The sequence below is a fragment of the Magnolia sinica genome, chromosome 16, assembly GCF_029962835.1.
Source record: "Magnolia sinica isolate HGM2019 chromosome 16, MsV1, whole genome shotgun sequence".
NCBI lineage: Eukaryota > Viridiplantae > Streptophyta > Magnoliopsida > Magnoliales > Magnoliaceae > Magnolia > Magnolia sinica.
The window spans coordinates 25,882,672-25,898,900 of record NC_080588.1 but is presented as its reverse complement, the minus strand read 5'-3'; positions in this window follow the sequence as shown (position 1 = coordinate 25,898,900).

Below are 16,229 nucleotides of genomic sequence, written 5' to 3'. Positions count from 1 at the left end.
TTATCACATGTAAAATCATAAAAATTATCCATATGTATTATAACTATACATTTGAGTAGAAGTGGGCACCGGACGACTCGATCCAGCTAACTCGACTCATCCAACTAGTTCAAATCTGACTCAACCCGAACCGAAGGGGTGAGTCGGTCCGAACCGAGTAGGCTTCACCCAATCCGAACTCAAACCGAGTCGAGTTTGAGTTACCTAGTAACTCGACCCGACTCGACTTGAAACTCGATCCGGTTAGACCCGACTTGATCTGAAACCCGACTCTCTAACCCTACCCGCCACACCCTACCCCAACCCGATCTCAAAGTCTCTCTCTCCCTACCTCATCCTCCTCATCTTCCAAGCTCAACCTCTGTTGAGGGTCAAATATTGCATATTAGACCCCATTTATTACTTGATTTTATACACATGATAATGCTTAATGTTCTATTTTAATCATGCTTGTGTTGCAAGGTGAATTCAAGAGCTTGGATTGAAAACGATGTTAAAAGCATGGATTTAACGCTTAAAAATCATCAAAGCCAGTGGACAGATCGACCATTGAGAGTTTATGGCCACCTGAACTCTGGATACGCCTAAATTTTGGACTCAATTCCTTAAAATTAGGTGGAGAAAAGGATGAGTAGTGTAGATTTTCTTAGAAAATAGCAAAAGTGGGCCCCACTTGCAGGCGCATGTGCACATTACATGTGCACTGGTGACACACCGAACCAGAAGTCAGGTCAAACTCGATTTGACCCGACAGTTTTTTGAAATTTCTTCTGTAAGCAGATGAAGGACGTCTGCTGAGATGGTCTCTGGCCCACCATCATCATCTAAATCGATGATCCAAACCGTTTATTGCAACCAGGAGGTCAAACCTACCGTACCTTGCTCTACTGCTCGATTTCCTCAGAAGTTGCATGTACATGAAGGATTGAATGCAAGATAGATGGGGCCAAGAAGAACTCCGTGGGCCGCATCAACGGACAGCCAAAACCGTCCATCTCCAACCGGAAGTTTGAGTAGAATCCAATGGACGGAATGGATTTCCTTGCTGGCACTGATTATGGGCCCACCAATCATCACAACGCAAGAAGCTGTGCATGCTTTGTTTTGTTTCGTTAACAACCTGCGTAAACACACAAACATCGGATCAGTGGGGCCACGGACGTCCATCTAGAGGGACCAGGGATCGTCCCATGATCAATCAGACCCATCTAATGACACCATGATGAAGGATAAACGGGGAGAGATGGATCCGCCATACGAAGAGAACCGTTCTTTCAACCAAGAACAGGCCGATCAGGGACCAAAAAGATGTCCCATCAAGGGATCATCCTACGACTAACAGCGTGAATGAATCTGATGGAGGTCGAGCTCCAAGAAATCGGATCAGAATCATCTCAGCGGTGCAGTTGTGCACGCTGTTACGCAATCTCCAATCAGCAATGTGCAAAACGTCCGTCCGAGTCTCTGTTGTGCGCGTAAACTCCTTGCGCAAGACATATCTTGAAGGCTCTCTCTGCTACTATAAAAGAGAGTCATTGAACGTGAGCAAGGGGAGGAGAAAAGATAGCCAGACACACCAAGAGGATGGAAGATCAAGAGCGTGGAGCGTATCATGAAGAGTTTTCCCCTTTTCCTTAGATGTTTTGATTATGTTTTTAAGAGATTTTAGTTCAATCATTTCTGTGATTTGCTAAACCTCTTAGCTAGGGCTAAGAGGTGAAGCTTGTAGCGTGATGGGTGATTTTCTATTGCTTTGATTCATGTTATTGAACTCTCTTTGATTTTAGTTTGATTATAGAAATACTTACAATTTTTAATGATTTATTGTGACTTAAATTACAATGGATCTACAATAGCTTTAAGTATGTTCTTTTTATTGAGATTGTGATTTTTGAAAATCCTGTTGTTCACCATCGTCCCCTGGGCATGGTTGGATGATGAAATTCTCCCTAACTCTCACAATTCTCTCAGCTTGCTTATGGATTGGTAAATTTTATTGTTTGCTTTGTCTCATGGAAATGGTTTTGTGATGGAATCAATTCTAGTTCTTATACCTTTTATCCATTGAGAACTAGATCAAAGGAAGTTCAGATTTGATTTTTAATGAGATATCTTACAATTGGATGAAGATGGGACTCTGATTCCAGTTGTGTTCGTGAATTAAGCATAGACCGCCCTGATCTCTACAAGTGGATCCTTGGAAACCCTAGTTTCCCACTTTTGAATTTCATAAGTTTTTTATTAAGTTGTTCATAATTATTCTCACTACTTTCAAATTTGGACTTACGTCTTCTTCTAGTTCTAGTTCTAGGTGTTTTCAGAAAGCACACGAGATTAGTCCCTGTGGATTCGACCTCAGTCTCACCAAGATTATTACTACATTGCGACCCTACACTTGGGGTTGTGAACAATCTCTCTCTCTCCCTCTGTAACGCCCCATGCTTTTGAGTACTCGGGTGTTACTATTATTGTAATGCCCCGGATTTTCAGGGGTCGAGTAGGAACTCGGCTCCCGAATTTTCAGGTGCCACATATGCCTTAATGAGCTCCAAATTTCAGCGCATTTAGGTTTATTTATAAGCAATGACGGGTTTGGCAAACTATAAGCATGAGAATATCATAAAATACAAATACGGGCCGCTAAACAAGTAAGATATCTAAAATACAGTACCAAGAAAATCCAACCGGGAAATAGACCCACCCAGATAAATATCTCACGATGACTAGGGCCCTGGCCCATGTCCCGCGACCATCCAGCCATAAACTAGAATAAACCGCCGAAGTCTGGAAGTGGGTCCGCTCCTCATCGTCGTCTACACTGATATCGTCCAGTGCGTCCCGCTCCAAGGTACCTGCATCTATACCGGATTATGGTTGGTGTTTTAGAATACCGTCCCAAAGTGAGAGTGAATAGCTAACTCAATGGTACCATTAGTAATAGGCATACAATTTATCATGCATAGGATATATTTAATGAACAACAAACAGCATAGAATCCTAAACATTATTGTTAATGCAAATGCATGGTTATGATATGATGCATGCTCCTCTCAAACCAACACTCCCTCAAGCGACGACATATCACGTTCGCAATGAACCAACACTCCCTCAAAAGCGACCTCGACTGCATAATCACCAACAATAATAAATGCAATGTCATAGAACATGTTAACCAGGTTGATTAGTTAAGTTCATTCATTCAGTAGGTTGGGGAAATTAAAATACCCTATAGAGTTATTGCCCTAATCCGATCGCGCGGCTCAAGGGCCATGGTTATTTGACTCTCGCGACCCTTAGCCCTATATTGGGGTCGTCAATCCTTAAAAGTAGTATAAATATAGACGAAATAGATTGGAACTTAAATGTCCTACTCGCGGTCACTGTAAGGAGGTCATCACCCCAACACAGGCCGACAACACGGGTACAGTATCCCATACCACCGTTCTTGGCTCACGAGTCTAAGTGCTCAATGGACACTACAGGGAACCTTGTCACCCTAGCGTAGGCAGATAGCACGGGCATATTGTCACATACCACCATCCCTGGCTCATGAGACTTTGTGGGCCGTAAATTGTAGTTAAAATGGGTGCAATGGTCTTAGGGTACTTCAGATTCATACAGGCGTGATCAAACATAGTTAACGTACAAGGATGGTCGACTAGTAGTCAATGTGCCCTGACGGGCTGAACCGTAACTAATCGGCCTGAGAATACTACATCGTGTAGTCTAACTACGGCTAACAGCCTATGGTTCAACTATTCGGGCAAGATTCACTCATGGACAGGTCCAACAAGGACCGCCCAAGGAATTTCAGGAAATCAGCTGATCCATAGGGGAATACGCAATAATTCACAAAAAAACATGGATTCCTTGGATGTAATTCATATATGGCAGGCACAATTTTTGTATAATCAGTACATGGATAACCACACAAAGTTCTAGTCAAATTTACAGGTTCTACATAACATATTCCAGCCAATGCAATTATGTGGATAGCCATATAGCAATGCACTAAAATAAATCTTCCACAGGTCAACATACATCATATAATTCAATCATGCATTGAAAATCCAAACAAGTAACTCGACCCAATCAGCCAATCCTCATCATTACATGCCTACACTCAAGCATATTCAATCATAAATTCAGGGAATCAAGGAATTAAACATCAAACAGCAATTCATATCTTCTTTCCAAGCAATTTAACTCCAAATCAGGGAATTAACGGTAAATCAGCAACAATTTGGGGGAATATTTGCATCCTGCATGATATGCAAATCATTAAGTCATATGATTGGGATATTAAGGTCTCATCCCTTTTCATAATTTTAGTAATTTCTAGTCCCTTATCCTAGTTATGCAATCCAAACATAAATCAGCCATATGCATTAACAATTCACCAATCACATTCATTAAACCTACTCTAGGCACTATAATCGGTCACCTAAAGGTAATGGTCTACACCTATTCTCAGTCGGAGGTTACTGACATTGTCTTAGTGCCGCCGAGTCCGCAAGCTCAAGATATCGGAGCCCTGTATTGCATAGAACGGAGGATAAGACACATGCGTGTTGTCAAAATCAGGGAAGATGTAATTTGGAACCCCATCTTACCTTAGATGGGTTGGAATCCCACTCCAACAATGATTGGAGTAGGCGTGGAGAGGTGAAAGTGTCGGGATTTCAATATCCTAAGCTCTAAGCTCACATGCACCACTAAAGGAGGCCTCTCTCTCTCTCTCTCTCTCTCTCTCTCTCTCTCTCTCTCTCTCTCTCTCTCTCTCTCTCAGCTGTTGGATTCTTTTAAATTTGTGATTTTTGTTAGTGTTGTATAAGTCCCGTTTGGATTTCAGTTGGCCCTGCACTTTGGTAATTGCCTCTAATGGCCCTGTGGGGCCCAATCTGGTTATTGGGCTGCCCTGATGGCACCTTAGCCTATCTAATTTATGGGATAAGTGCCTCATGGCCTGATGAAGGGCTGAGAAAATTTTAACGGCAAATGGATGCAGGGTTTTGTCGCAATGGTCCAATTTGCGATCAACGGTCACCGTTTCTCGATCGGGGTCAGATTTGGAGGACAATTATTGAGAAATATCTTCAACCTATGGTGCAAATTTGGGTGGAATCCGACAGCTGAGATGTCCTAATTTATTGCCCTAAGTGGTGGGGACATGTTTTAAAATTCAGATTTTAGGCATGTGCTAGGGCAAGTTGCACTTTACAAGTGCTGACTTGATAGTGTGAATCATCTATTTCTAGGCATCGTCTGAGTCTGTCATCTGTGTTGGACTACAAGCCCAGTGGGATGGACATTACTCTATAATTTCAAAACTAGCGGCCCACTAATGAGCGGTCTAGGGCTTGTTCGGGTAATCAGGGCACTTCTGGAATAAATTGCGTAGGGAGATTTCATGGGCACAGTTGTTGAGGTATAAATTAATTAAGTTCACAGTATGGCCTATTCGAAATTAGTGAAAATGGTGATTTGGTCATGATCACCCTAAACCATCAGTTTTAGGCTAAAAGAGTAACTGGGTTGATTTGGTTTATTAATTAAGGTCCGACCCTTATCTGACTCGGCTTTGGGTAGATCTTATAATTTAGTTACGATTGTCTTGATTAATTATTTATAGATCGGTTAGATTTGGGCCCTATGTGAACAAATCATGGGGATAAACTTGATGTTTTAGTGATCGGTCGGGTTCATTGGTTTTCTACGGTTGATCAATCTTATCTGTACGATTCTTTATCGATACTAGCCGTGTATAAGTCCATCTCAAGTGTCAAGGGTCAGTAAGTGATGGTGTGGATAGTTATAAAAAAAAGAAAATTTTAAGAATTTTTGGTAATTTAAAATAGCGAAAATTCGGGGTGTTACAATTATAATCTAAATTAGTGTATTTGTATGAAGATACAAATAACATACGTTGTTCACCATCATTTGATAAGTCACAACCCATTACTTAATTTCAATAGTCGGAATGCCAACATCTCATATCTAACCATTAATTTAAATAAATTAATAACTAAATGATAAAACCCATGTATTTTGTCCCACTAACAAACCCAAATAATCTAATCTTTATAATCAAAGACTTATAGGAGACTAAATGAATGAATAAATGGCCCTAATCGGGCTGTGACCCACGTGAACAATTTAGAAATATATATATAATTGTATATATATAAATCTAAATAAAAATAAATAATTTATCTTTGAAAAACATACAGAACATCTCCAAAAGAGAGAACCATGGGATTTAAATATAAATAATTGATGATCAAAAATATAATAATAAATTTATAAATGAAATATAAAACATTGCAAAAATGATATTTAATATTATAAATATATATTAGGCCATTTAATCCATAACCCAACCATTAATTTCTAGCTAAATGGTTCTGTAGACCCTTTTTACCGTTGATGTTCGAGCTCAGTACGATCCGATCATCAGATCAACCTATATACTCAATCATACAACAATCCAACCGTCAAGAATACTCGTTTTCCACGAATTAAACAATCAAATCGTTGATTTATGAGATGGGCCATTACATCCTCAATGAATCCACATCAAAGCATAAAGGACCTATTTCTAGGAACCTGACATGGTGAAAACATCTTCTAAAACTTTGTTAGAATTAACTAAGTTGTACGAACTCAATCTTGGGAATCAGGTCATCGGATCCACTCGTCCATTGGCAATTGATGTCCGATAAGATAAAATCCTCACTCTAAAATATTGGATTAGCTATTCAACCCCATATTAGCTATTAGATTCCACCTAATTCGTATTGGAACCCTTGAGCACCAAGTTTTTGGTTTCATGGAACGATTCAACCACCATATTTTCACATATTGTGAGACAACCATAGGATTATGAATCACGACCCTCTAGCTCATAAAATAAATGCTAAAACTCACCCAGATAGACTATAGAATCCCCGGGACCATTGATAATCAAACGAAACTAATCCGACCATCAGATTGATGAAAATCAACATAGAAGGGCCACAATCCCATTGATATGACCCACTTGAGTTTTGAATTTGCCTCATCTTTGGTCAAGTGACCTAATAGGACATGTAAAATCACATGGACGGTGTGGATTGTGCCATACATCACTGTGGACCCCACCATTGGTGGTGTGTGCATGCAATATGGGTGCAGTGGTGTTGCACCAAACCAAGGGTCGGGTCAAACTAGCTTTGACCTGACGAATTGCTGAAATAAGAGAGTTTTGTCTCTTTCTTCAGTTTCCCGCCGAGTGGGTATTTAAACGGATACTTCCCTATTTTGTGATCAGTGGCCCACCATTGACATCTATTCAAGGATCCGAACAGTCTATCTTGTAAACGGGAAAAAATTAACCAAACCCTGACTATTTTCACATGTATCTGTACACGTGTGTGCACACAAAGATAGACATAAGTGGAGTCATGCGTGTGGCATTTTTTCAAAAACGGAAACCATTTTTCTTTCCGCTTTGCTAGCAATCTAGGAATGCTTCTCTCTATCCTAATCGTCCATCTCACACAATCTTAAACTAGGGTTTTATAAAAGAAAGAGATGGAGAGAGAGAACAGGAGTGGGAGGATTCGTTTGTGCGTTGTCACAATCCTAACCGCCCATCTAATTCTAGAACTCTCTCTCAAATCAATCTAGATTGTCCATTTAGAGAACCTTATATATAAGGAAACCGTAGGATCTGGATAGAAATGAGCTTTCTCCCTTTCTTACGGCCATAGGAGAAAAACCACTCGTTCCATTCTTCTTCCAAACCCACCGAGAGATACTCATCTGAGCTTTGATTTTGGAGTCTCACAAGCTTCCAAAGACGTATCCAGACCGTCCAATACAGAGGTTTTGAAGAAAGAAAGCTCCATTTTCAATCCGCCGTTAGCGCCGAGCTTCTTCTTCCCGTCCAAACTACACTGAGTTGCCTTGATTCGGGGCGAGAGTTGTTTGAGTTGGAGCTACTCTTGCTGGCCATAATCAAAAGAATGGAAGGAAAAAAAAAAGAAGAAAGAGTCAGGAGAGAGAGAGAGAGAGAGAGAGGCATTGTTGTTGCTGCATTGCATCGACTCGATCCGAATCCGCCAAGTCTGGGCAGCATCCGAGTCAAGTCTTGACTCGCTTGGTCTTGCAGGTATTGAAGAAGAAAGAAGAAAGGAAGGAGAGAGAGAGAGAGACAGAGAGAGAGAGGGAACTCGGGTGTGGCTGCTGCCCCAACCCGACCTGATCGAGTCAAGCGCGACTCAAGCAGTGGCTGGTCCAGCAATCTTGCTAGACAGTGTAGAGGAAAGGGAGAGGAAGAGAACCAAGAGAGAAAGGGGGACTTGGTGGCCATCGAGTTAACTCAGCTGAAATCGAGTCAACTTACCGCCAGGTTGTGGTTGCTGAGTTTAGATCGAGTTAGGCCCGATCCAACTGGAGTTCTAGCAAGGAAAGGGTAAGAAAGAAAAAAAAAAGAGGAAGGAAGAGAAAGGGAAGTGGGGTTTAGATTACCATCGAGTCAAGTCGATTTGACTCGCTAAGTCCGAGTCGAGTCAAGTTGCTAGGACTAGCGAAATGGCTGAATGTTTGAGAAAAGATAGGGAGGAAAAGAAGAAGAAATGGGAAGGAGAAGGAATGAAGGAGTTAATTTGTTGCAGTTGTTAACCTTATACCGAATTTGGAATGATTTGTGTTGATCTAACGTTTCTGAGTTGACTCGATCAAGGTATGTAGTGTTGGATATTTTAAAATTATTCCTCTATTCTAGGTTGTAATTGGTGCATTAGTAGCAGAATTAGGTGTTCATTTACCTTTAAAACAATGTAGCCTAACTACCCATGTATGGTATTTTAGTTTAGGTCAGGTGCCTTGAATCCGTTTGTGATCCCTAGCTTAGCAAGAAGAGAATCCACACTTCAAGGTGAGGATTATCTTCAAGCTTTTCCTACATCATAATAATTATCCTAATTCATGTATTCCATTAATTGCTTAATTGATTATTTGGTAAAAATGATGATGCATGCTAGTTTATGTTTGAGTGAATTTTTCCTAAATGTCTACGCATTGGATTTACATTCAACTATTTGAACATGTTATCGATCGCGATTATCTCTGTCCTGATTTAAATGTAACATTGCATACGAATGAGTTTATTAAAATTGTTGTAGCTTGTTTTACCACTTGAGATTACTATATGGATGCTTGGAGATCCTCGTACTAGTGGATATTTCATCTTATAATTTAAATGGAGTTTTTATTGTGGATTTACCATCTTATGGAACATTTATTGCCTAAGAGGCTTTTGAGATAATCTTCTCTTGTTATATCCTTAGGATGGATTATTTGCCCTTTTGCGGTTGTATTTGCCCTTTGTGGCTTTGATTGGTTATTTGCCCTTGCGGCTTTGATAGGCTATTTGCCCTTTGTTGCTTTGATTGGATATTCGTCTTTGCGCCTTTGAGGAATTATTATTAAATAACCCTTTAATGGTAAGTTTCACTCGTCAAACTATGATTAGCCACTATTTGAAGTGGTTACCCTTAAAATGTTATAATTGTTAAGTCAGGGATGGTGGAATGGGACACTATGCCTGATCTGTCGGCCTATATTGGGTGGTAAACCCCCCAATAGTGACCTTTAAGCTTTCTTAAAATGATTGTTTGAAATTAGAATAATAATAGTTGGCCTAATCATACATTTTCATGGCATGCGGACTTTTTCAGATGACTGATTCTCCTTGGGCATACCTTTGAGTACTTTTCCGGGTGACTAGTTCACCTTGGGTGTCCTCGTTGCATAGTCTTTTCTGGGTGACTAATTCTCCTTGGGTGTACCTTTGAGTACTTTTTCAGGTGGCTAGTTCTCCTTGGGCGACTTTGTGGTATAGTCTTTTCTGGGTGACTAGTTCTCCTTGGGCGTACTTTTAAGTACTTTTTTCGGGTGGCTATTTCTCCTTAGGCAACTTCGTTGCATAGTCTTTTCTGGGTGGCTAGTTCTCCTTAGGCCTACCTTTGAGTACTTTTCCCGGTGGCTAGTTCTCCTTGGGCGACTTCGTTATATAGTATTTTTCGGGTGGCTAGTTCTCCTTGGGCATACCTTTGTGTACTTTTTCAGGTAACTAGTTCTCCTTAGGCGACTTTTTACCAACTGGATATGCATCCTCAGGTCTGTGAGCATGTGCATGCATCTATGTATTTAAACAAGATTGTCTTGTGTGATTTATTTAATAAATACGTATCTAATGAACCTTATCTAATTTTCATGATAATCATTATGTAATATTTGTTATACACTATCTCCGATAACTATACATAATTATCTTGATGATACGATAAATCTTGGAGGTTATACCTTACTACGATAGCCATTAACGCTATCAAACAGTAATCAGCGTGCAGGAGACACAGAGGGTACGCATGCTGGTGTTCAGGAGGAATAGGAGGAGCCAGACGATCTTGTGACTCCCTAATATTGATTCCATTTTCATTTAAGTTGTACTGTCATGTATTATTAAAACTTAAGACATTGATTTATATAAGTTTTTGGGTAACCACAAGAACATTTGGTTATGTATATTTGGACTCCCTCTTATACTTGATTTACTTATATTCCGCTAGTTTATTAACTCTGATAAAAAGAAAAAAAATATATACGTGGAATTTGGGCGTTTTCAAAGGTTAACGCTCGGGTTTTTAGAACACAAGTAGTGTACTCGGGTTTCGGGAACCAAGGTGTTACACCCTCCCTCATCCTCCTTATCTTCCAAGCCCGGCAACCACCCACCACCATCACCCTCCTCCTCTCTCTCCTCTCCACTCTCACGATCTCTCCCTCCCTCATCTCTCAATCTGACTCAGTGCCAACTCGACCCAACTCAGTACTTCTGACCAGATCGGACTCGGTCCGGATCGGTCTAGGCCAGACCAGACTCGGATTGAGTCAGGCATGCTGAACTCGGTATCGAGTCGGATCGAGTTCGAGTTAGGCCTATTTCAAAATCGGATCGAGTCAAGTTAGCCCTAACTCGGTCCAACTTGACTCGATGCCCAGCTCTACGTTTAAGTATGGCTCATATTATTATACACTTATTTTTTTATCATAGAATTATTTTTCCCATGATCCTTGTAATAAAAAATTCATTTTGATATAATGATTGGACATGGAAACTTTTATTATGGCCACACAATCGTGGCATATACACACTCGATTAATACACCCTATTTTACATGAATGCATGTGTACAATCTTTAATGCACTGTCGCCTATACGAACACTTATGATTTCCATACAATCAACCATAGTTATTTTGATCAAGAAATCATTTTTACAAGATGGCATAAGATATAAACAATCAAATCATGCGCTTAGATCAAGAAGACTGTACTTGTGGGACCCACATCTCCATGGCACGTATGCATTTATTGTTTGTACCGTCATCCACCCTAAAACTTTTCATCCCTAATATGAAAGTTACATGCACTTAACATGTGTTTATCACATGTTACATGTGCATATGCATTTATATAAGAGGGGTTTGGCTTCCCTATATAAGGCATGCAAAACCACTCGTAAGCACTCATACTTTAAACATAGAGAGAGTGGGACGTATGCGATCTAGGCCACACAAGTTTAAGAATCATTAATCTTCACTGTACATCAAGTAAGTAACATATATATTGTATTTCCCAAGGCCTACATGTTTGATCTTTGAATAGGTCGTTTGGACATTCCAATCAGTCAAATCTGGATCGTTGATTTGAGGTCTAACCTATGTGCATATGTACCAACATGGGGATGTTCAAATCTACTAATTTATTAGACATTCTATTGAGTCCAAATTTGATCAATTCTAGAACATGCAATGACCACCAAATTTGATGGAATTAAAGACCTTAGATGGCCTTGGAACCTTACTAAACTTGTACCATTTGAATGGACTACAAAGCTGCTTAAATTGGGACCATTTGATAGTCCAACAACAGCCAAAATTTAGATCCAGATTGTTATAAAATTAGGGAAAAGATCATAATAATGATCTAGACCGTTAAATTGACGATCAAGTCCAATCCAACCATTGATCAAAGGTTTAATAAACCAATCAAGGGATTAGATTTTTTTTAAAAAAAAAAATCTACTTGATCTAATGTTAGGTCAGATCATCTGATCAAAGATCAATCAGGACCATTGGACCAAAATTATGGAAAATAAGGAAATAAATTGTCGAGCTAGATGAATCTAAACATCTAATTATCATTAAGGTAGATCTTAATCCTAACTCAAACTTAACAAAGATTAATACATTTAATCTATGGTTAGAAACATGGTAAATGTACTATCTACTGCTCAGATCTAAGAAATTAGGGACTTGATTGACCAATTTTGTAAGGCCCGTGTCCTACACCGTACCATTCCATAGGCTTCCGCAGTCCTCCCGGTCGAATTTCGGCCACCCGCGATCTGTTGCTGGCATTTTGCGCGTGATCCTGAGTCGTGTCCCGTATATCAGAATCGGCGCGACCCGAGACTTGTACCAGTGCGACCGCGCCGTCGCCGCGGTTCTGATGTCGCGTCTTGCACGCCGATGCAGTACCCTGGCCAGGAGATGTGGGCCCGCGTTCAGTTTGAGGAAAACGCCGCTTGTTGCAAATCTCGAGAGAACCCATCACATCAATCCCATCAATCCCATCAATCAAAGTATACATCACACTCCATCACTCACCCATCCCCAAGTACAACCACCCCTCCCCTAAAGTCAACCTTCTCTTACACAAGTACACATGACTCACTCACACCCATCACACCCATCTCTCTCTTACACTTCTCTCTCATCTCTCTTTCTCATTCTCCAAGCAAGCATCCCACGTCCAAGCAAGCTTCCATGGGAGAGCTTTTGTGGCCCACTTTCCTACCTCCCATCTCCACCATCCAAAGATCATCCTGACCGTTGAAGTTGTGCCTATTGGAGCTCTATCATACATAGGCGGAAGAAGGAAGGAGGGATCTAAGGTGAGTGATTTTATTTACTTGATTTGTGATTTGAGGGCCCACATATGTGGGACCCATCTTGATGTATGCATGAGTATGAAGGAGCTCATAGTGGCGGAGCTCCTCCCATCTCCACCGTTTTTTTTTCTCTCTCTCCCTCTCTCTCCTTCCATCTCTTTGTGATGATGTGTGTGGCCCACCTATGTTATGGTATGTGGATCTGACCATCCAGCAGGTGGGGTAGCCTTGCTGTCCACCCTGCTGGACTGTGGGTCCGGTTGGGCCATTTGGATGGTTGAAAAACACCAATATCGGCTTGATCTTTAATCGTGTAGACCCCGCTTAGATCCCACTGTGATGTATGTATTTGATCCGCGTTGTCCATCCTCCGGATCATGAGCTAGTGGGCCAGATGGACTGTGATCTGCTGCACCCGCTGCTGTCCAACAGTAGGCGTTGCTGCCAAATAAAAATACAAATAGCAGCTTGATCCTAATCATTGTGGCCCATCCACATGGCACACGATGTATGAGTTTTATCCCACGCTGCCCGTCCGCCATGTGGGACCCACTCCACACGTACTGCACGTGTGGAGGTGGGGCCACCAGATGTATGCATTGCATGTCGTCCATCCAAACATCCAGCGTCTGGACGCTGGACTGGATTTAATGTACCTGTATATAATATATATAATATATATTATATTATATATACGTGGTGGGTCCCATGTGGGACCCACGTTGATGTATTTATTATATAATATGTTTCATATAACATTATATATTAACACGTGATTTAATATATATGGATATATTGTATATATGTGGTGGGCCCCATGTGGGACCCACGTTGATGTACCTGCATCTGCACCGTCCCTCTGGACAGTGCTTGTGAACCCACCTTGATGTGTTATTTTATATCCACAGCCGTCCATCTGTTGGGTCCACCTGGGACCCACCTTGGTGTGAGTGTCTTATCTCCACACCGTCTATTTGTTTGGGTAGCAGCTACAGGTCTAATCACGAGGTACTATGATAATCCAGGCCGTCCGTCTATTTATTTTGGGTGGATCACACGTGTGGGCCCCACACCAGTAATAACAGTTGCTGTTGCGTCAGCAAGTTCTTTGGGTCCCACACGGTGTATGTGTCTCATCTATACCGTCCAAGCATTTGATCTGGACCACCATGACATGTGTTTTATATCCAGGCCGTGCCTCCTGGGGCCTGGACAATAGCCTGATCATGAGGTGTGTGTAAAATCCACACCATTCACCCGATTGGCAAGCCCGTCTTAAGGGCTGAGACTAAAACGAGGCGGATCTATTTGGTGGACCACACTGTAGAAAACAGTGGAGAGATGAACATATGCCATTAAAATCCTTTTTCAACTACAGCAGTTTTAGATCAAATAATATTTATTTTCCTCTCAACAGGTCTTGATGACCTCATGAACAGACTTGATGGAAAATAAGCGTGGTGGTGGGCCTTATAATTTTCTTAAACGGTAAAAATCATTATTTCCACTATTATTTGCAGTATGGTCCAGATGATCATCAGTTATGATTCATTTGGGTCATACTCTAAAATTGATATCTAAAATAGATGAATGGTGCAGATGATGCGGCCCATTAATGCGGCCCACTCGTTGTATATGAGGCCCATTGGTGCGGCCATTGATGTGGCCCGCTTGATGTATATCGAGGCCTATAGGTTACAACCCATTATGATGTACATTGAAGCCCATGGGTCGTAGCCCATTGTGATGTATTTGGGGCCCATGGGTCGTGGCCCATGATGATGTATATTAGGCCCGTATGAGCAGCCCATTGTGATATATTTTCGAGCCATGCTTGAGGACCATTGTGATGTATTTTCGGCCCATTTGATATATATGAGGCCCATTGGTGCGACCCATTAATGCGGCCCACTTGACGTATATGAGGCCCATTGGTGTGGCCCATTGATGCAGTCCACTTGATGTATATTGAAGCCCATGGGTTGTAGCCCATTATGATGTATTTGAGGACCATGGGTCGTGGCCCATGGTGATGTATATTAGACCCTTGTATGAGGCCGTGGGCCCACTGTATGCTCGGCCCTATGTGGGCCACTCCTTGGGAGCAATGTTGGTTGAATGTCCACATTGATGGGCAATGATGGTTGGACGTCCACATTGTAACCTTCACTTATGCCTTGTTAGGCCACTCTCATTAATGCCGATTACCGATTTCGATTGTCGTGACCGATTTGTCGATTTTGATTATCGATCGACCCGATTGTCGTGACCGATTTACCGATTCTGATTATTGATCGATCCCGATTGTCGTGACCGATTTGCCGACTCTGATTATCGATTGATCCCGATTGTCGTGATCGATTTGCGGACTCTGATTATCGATCAATCCCGATTGTCATGACCGATTTGCCGACTTTGATTATCAATTGATCCCAATTGTCGTGATCGATTTGTCGATTTTGATTATCAATCGACCCGATTGTCGTGATCGATTTGTCGATTTTGATTATCGATCGACCCGATTGTCGTGACCGATTTGCCGATTTTGATTATCGATCGACCCGATTGACTTGACCGATTTGCCGACTTTGATTATCGATCGATCCTGATTGTCGTGATCTATTTGCCGATTCTGATTATCGATCGACCCGATTGTCGTGACCGATTTGCCGATTCTGATTATCGATCGATCCGACTGTCGTGACCGATTTACCGATTCTGATTATCGATCGACCCCGATTGTCGTGACCGATTTGCCGATTCTGATTATCGATCAATCTTACTGTCGTGACCGATTTGTCGATTCTGATTATCGATCGATCCGATTGTCGTGACCGATTTGCCGACTTTAATTATCGATCGATCCTGATTGTCGTGATCTATTTGCCGATTCTGATTATCGATCGACCCGATTGTCGTGACCGATTTGCCGATTCTGATTATTGATCGATCCTGACGTCGTGACCGATTACCGACTTCGATTATCGATCGACCCGATTGACGTGACCGATTTGCCGATTCCGATTATCGATCGATCCGATTGTCGTGATCGATTTATCGATTCTGATTATCGATTGATCGATTGTCGTGACCGATTATCGATTTCTATTGCGATTATCGATCGAGGTCGATTATCGATTCTGATTTATTACCGATTATCTACCGATTCCAATTATTGTGGCCGATTATTGATCGAGGCCGATTACTGATTATGATTGTCGTCGATT